Below are 6,000 nucleotides of genomic sequence, written 5' to 3' on the forward strand. Positions count from 1 at the left end.
AGTTGATGGCACAGTGGACAGAGTACTAAGCCTAGAGTCTGGAAGAGCTAAGTTCAAATCTAGCTTCAGACACTTTCCAGCTATGTGATCCTAAGTAAGTCACTTAACCTCTGTTTGCCTCAGTTCCCTTAACTATAATTTGAAGATAATACTCCACAGGATTGTTGTGAGATAATATTTATAAGAACTGCTTAGCACAGCGCCTGGCACATAGTTGGCACTATATAAATGCTTATTCCCTTCCCAGCACTGCTGGGATTAGAATTCAAATTTACTGACTGCCAGACCTTTCTACCCATCTACCCATCAAAATGACTTCTGATTCCATTAGTGCAACTGGGCCCCTTCTCCCACACAGAAGTTCAAGTCCATCTGTTATCTTATTATCTCATCAACAAGACACTGTTTTCCTCTTGCTCTCCATTCTAGAGTTCCAAGTTACCTGAGGGGCCCAAGGCCAGAAGCAGGACAATGGCCAAGCCCAGAAGGAGCTTCATGGCTGAAGGTCTCCTCAGGGAGAGAAGTAAGCAGATCTGATGAGAAACAGAATGTTCTGCGTGGGCTACAATCCCTCCTTTATTATCTTTGTGTATGAGGCTAGGCCAGAGGTAATGAAGCAGAAAAGGGCACATAGTCCCAGCCCAGAGCAATGATGCAGGACAGGAAAGACAGTCAACCATATGGGGAGCAACCTGTGATGAGGGCTGGGGGTAGAGGGAGTGGAATGTAAATAAGCAGACCAAGTTCTGTCCTAAATGATCAGAAGATCATAAATTTAGAGTCAGAAGGGGTCTTAGATGTTATCTAATCCAACTCCTTCATTTTATAGGTCAGAAAACTGAAGTCCCTAAAGGCAAAGTACTTTTCCCAAGAATATACAAGACACATTCTACATTACTGTTAAACACAGGACCAGGCACGACTGGTATCTGTTGTCCCTTAAATCCTCTGGAAACCTTCTCTGCTTCGAATCCTACTTCTGCCATGTTAGCTAGTTAGCTAGTTAGTTAGTTAGCCTGGAGGTTCAGCTCTTAGAATCTCACTTCCTCCTAAAATGAGGGGGTTGGACTAGATGATCCCTAACGTACCTTCCAGCTCTGGTATTTTGTGTTCTAGGTCCTTTCCAGATTGGATGTATTCTGAATCTTGTGCTTCATCTATGGATAATAATAATAATAGCAAAAGTAATGATAATCATAGTAATAGTAGTAAGAGAAGTAATAGCTAACATTTATATGGCACTTGTTATGTGCTAATACAAGTATTATCTTATTTGATCTTTATAACAACCCTGCAGAGTAGGTGCTTTTATTAAGCCTCATTCTACAGTCGAAGAAATGGAAATAGTGGTTAAATGACTTGCCCAGAGTCAGACAGCCCCTAAGTGTCTGAGGTTAGATTTCAACTCAAGTCTTCCTGGCTCTAGACCTCACCCTTTATCTAATGAACCACCTAGCTGTTCAGTTCAACTGCAGAGAAAAATAGAAGAGTAGCACCATAAGGAGGGCGAGGGTCTCCAAAAGGCCAAAGTCTCCATTGCAAAATTTTGCATAAAAGTCCCATGGGCCTCACCTTCCAGGTTAAGTTAGACGAGGCAATCTATTTCACTCTGAAGCAGTTATCCCTCCATCTTAGAGTCCTTTCCAAAATCCTATGTTCTAAGGTCGGTTCAGATCCTGGCCACTTAGGCTTTTTTTTTTTTTTTCTTTTTCTTTTTAAACCCTTACCTTCCATCTTAGAATTAGTACTGTGTGTTGGTTCTAAGGCAGAAGAGTAATAAGGGCGAGGCCATGGGGGTGAAGTGACTTGCCCAGGATCACACAGCTAGGAAATGTCTGGGGTCAGATTTGAACCCAGGACCTCCAGTCTCTAGGCCTGGCTCTCAATCCACTGAGCCACCCAGCTGCCCCCTTCAGCTTTTTTTTCATTGGAAAATTCTTGCTTCAAGAGATTACTTTGGAGACCCTTTCTAACAATTCCCTTCATATTGAATCAAGAAGGGCCAGATTCACAGCAGCTTGGGCTGCTTTCAACTTCAGCCCATGTTATCCTAGTCCACTTCCCTCCAGTCTCCTTAATATGTTCACCTAGCATGGCACGATCTGTACTGACCAAGTACATTACCACACTCCATGTGAGCTTTTCAGGGCCCTAATGCTAGGCCAATTTTCCACTCACACAGTTACATCTTTAATTGTCATTTCTTATCTGAACTATTGCAATAGGTTCTTTATTGGTGTACCTGCTTTCAATCTCTGTCCTTTCCCATTCATTCTTTACATAGATGCCTAATTTCTAAAACATAAATCTAACTATGTCATTTCCCTACCCAAAAAACTTTGGTGATTCACTATTGCCCTAATAAAATGCAAACTCCTCTTCTTGGCACATAAAGCCTTCCACGATCTGGTTCTAACTTGTCTTTTAAAAAAAAATCTTTTTATTATGGACTCAACAAACAGGCATTTTAATGTGCATAATACAGAAACTGTATATGAAACAATGAATCCACTAAATCATTAAATATAATTTTTCCTAAGAACATATTAAACCTAACATAATAGCAGCAAAATGACTTTCATTATCTGTGTCCCATTCTGAAATACTTTTGCTCTCTTCTGTATATTTTTAAATGTTTCATTGATTTTCTTTTTTTTTCATTGCCCACAAACTCAATCTCCTCCCTCTAAAAACTTTGAAACCCTCTCTTGTAACCAGTAAGTATAGCCAAGCAAAACAAATCTCTATATTGCTTATGTTGTATACATATACTTCCAGTGCATCACCCTTTCTGCCAAGAGTCAAGAAGCAGGCAGGCCTCATCCTCAGTCTTAATACATTAGAGTTCTGAAACTCCTACTTAGCTGTCATGTCAGTTGTCTTCCTGGTTCTACAAGCTTCATTCTGCATTAGCTCAGTCAAGTCTCCCCATGTTTCTCTAAATCGGCCATATTCATCATCTCTTATGACACAATAATATTCCATTACATTAATATGCCAGTTTGCGTTTGCCTAGCTGATAGGCACCAGTTCTTTGCGACCACAAAAAATCTGCTGTAAATATTTTTGTACATAGAAGTCCTTTCCAAATGTCTTTGGCTTCTTGAGAGTATAGGTCAAGTAGTCTTATTTAGAGTTCAAAGGTCAACACAGTTTAGTGACATTTTGGAAGTGATTCCAATTTCCTTTCCACAACCTATCTTTCCAGGGTGACTTCATATTACTCCCCCTCATACACTCCACATTCCAATTAAATTGGTTGATACTGTTCTCTGTATCCAATAGTCTATCTCCCACCTCATTTTGCCGCTCAGTCATTTTCAGTCATATCTTGCTCTTCGTGACCCCCTTAGGAGATTTCTTGGCAGAGACACTAATGTGCTTTGCCATTTCCTTCTCCAGTTCATTTTCTGGATGAGAAAACTGAGGCAAACAGCAGTAAGGGACTTACCCAGGGTCACCCAGCTAGTAAGTGTCTGAGGCTGGATTTGAACTCACATAGATGAGTCTTTCTCACTCCAGGCCCATCATTCTATCCACTGCTCTCCCTAGCTTCCCCACCTCACTGCCTTCGTACAAATGCTTTCTTCTCCATACTTAAAATGCAATTCTCCTCATCTCTGCCTAATGGAATTCTAAGTCCCTTTTAAAGGATCAGAAGTTCAAGAGCTACCTCCTCCAAGAGGCTTTCCTGATACTCTAGCTGCCATTAGTACTTTCCCCCTTCCTAGGCTCCACCTCCTGAAATTTATTTTGTATATGCTCTATATGTATTTACCTATGTCATTGTTGTTTCTTCCTAGTAGAATGCAAGCTCTTTGAAGGTTAGACGAATTTCATTTTTGTCTTTGTTTCCCCAGCACCTAGCACATAGTAGATGGTTAATAAATACTTGCTGAATGAATGAATAAGATCATATCTAAGGTAATCTTATTTAAAAAAGCTAATTTAGGTAGTTCAGATAAGAAGATTTCTAAGGCCCATTCCAGTTCCCACATTCTTTGAACTGGAGGAAATTGCCCATGGTTATACAGCAAGTTATTGGGGATGCTTAAAACCTGTCTCCTCCCATTTCTGACATTCTTTGACTATTCTATTCTGCTGCTTGCCTGTTGGTTGTGCTTAGGCAAGTCTATGCTCCTCTCAGAGTTCCAAATGCCTGGATTACACTATGGGGATAATCAAGCTTGTATAAGCAGTTATTATCATTATTTTCTTTTTACACCCTCAGTTTCTTCTTTTGTAAAATGGTTGGAAGCAATGTGGTACTGTGGACAGAATGAGACACTGGAAATCAGGAGTAGGATGGAAACAAAAGACAAAAATAAAACATTCCTAATTCTCAAGAAGCTGACATTCTACTGGAAGCTAGAGCATGCTGCCTGAAGTCTTGGCTCTGCCACATACTATCCTTGTAACCTTGAGCAAATCACTTAACCACTCTGAACCCCAATGTTTTCACTTGCAAATTGATGGAGCAGAGCCAGAACTAAAAATATTTGCACTTGGGGCAGCACAAACCACCTCAGTATAGGTAGATAAAATATACCTTCAGATCATTTCTTTAAAGTGGAGGGGAGGGCAACTAGGTGGCTAAAAAGCCAGGCCTGTGAGACAGAAGGTCAAGGGTTTAAATCTGGCTTCAGGCACTTCCTAGCTGTGTGACTCTGGGCCAGTCACTTAATCCTAATTGCCTATCCCTTACCATGCTTTAAAGTGGAGGGGAGATGTGGAAAGCGTATGTGTAAATTTGTTCTTAAAATAAAATAAAGATAGAGTTCCGGGTTAAGATGGCGGCAGAGTAAGAAGCAGCTCTTAACCTCTCCTGACCGAAACATACAAAACTCCTCAAGGGGACATAAAAACAAGTCCAGACGAACGGAGGAACCCCACAACAGGGCACAGCGTGGAAGGTACGTGGAATCGAGACATTTCCAAGCTAAAAAGGGCTCTCACTCACTCAATCGCGAGCTGAGCAACCGCCCCACCCCCACCCCCTCCACACTCACCTATAGCTCCGAACCCAGCTAAAAAGAAATAGAGCAAGTTTGGGGCACCCATCGAGTCATCAGCAGCTCCGGGACCAGTTCCTGACAGCAGCAAGACTTAGGACCCCATTAAGTCAAAAAAAGCACGCGAAATCTGAGCGCGCGCGCCGGAGCAGGACGCTGGGCGCAGAGAGTGCCGGCTGAGTAGAGGCGTGGGTGGAGGCAGAACTAAAGCCTAAGTGGGGAACCAGTGCAGACGGGTATACGACTGTGGAAACAGCGCCCTGAGACTTGTAAAGAAACCTCCAGCAGAGGATCAAGCAAGAGGGCCCACCAGGGGGCTTGACCTTGGAAAAAACCAGAATTCAGACCTCAAGAGCCAATAGATTGGGAACAGACACTGAGCCCGAGGATAAAGCTGAGAAGCTGCTGGGCTAATGATGGCTACTCAGCATCAGGAGGTTCAGAAGAGAAAGAATAATAACAAAAAGAAGAAGTCTTTAACACTCGACAGCTTTTACACAGAGAAAATCCAGACAACCGAGCAAACAGAGGAGGAGAACAAACAAGCATCCAGACCCTCCTCAAATAAGGAAAACTCCTCACAAGCTATGGAAGAGTTCAAAACTGAGATTCTGAGGAAAATGGAAGAGATCTGGCAAGAAAATAACAGTTTAAAAGGTAGAATCTTGCAATTGGAAAGTGAGGCTCAGAAATCAAATGAACTGATAAGCAAATTGAACACCAGAAATGACAAGATTGAAAAGGAATACCAAAAGATTATAGCCGAAAACCAAAAGGTTATAGCCGATAACCAGTCCCTAAAGGCTAGAGTCGAGCAATTAGAAACCAATGATCTCTCAAGACAACAAGAACAAATAAAACAAAGTCAAAAGACTGAAAAAATAGAAGGAAATATGAAATATCTCAATGAGAGAGTGACAGACCAAGAAAACCGGTCTAGAAGAGACAATTTGAGAATAATTGGTCTTCCAGAAAACCCAGAAATTAA

This window comes from Gracilinanus agilis, chromosome 2 (assembly GCF_016433145.1).
Source record: "Gracilinanus agilis isolate LMUSP501 chromosome 2, AgileGrace, whole genome shotgun sequence".
In the NCBI taxonomy this organism is placed as follows: domain Eukaryota; kingdom Metazoa; phylum Chordata; class Mammalia; order Didelphimorphia; family Didelphidae; genus Gracilinanus; species Gracilinanus agilis.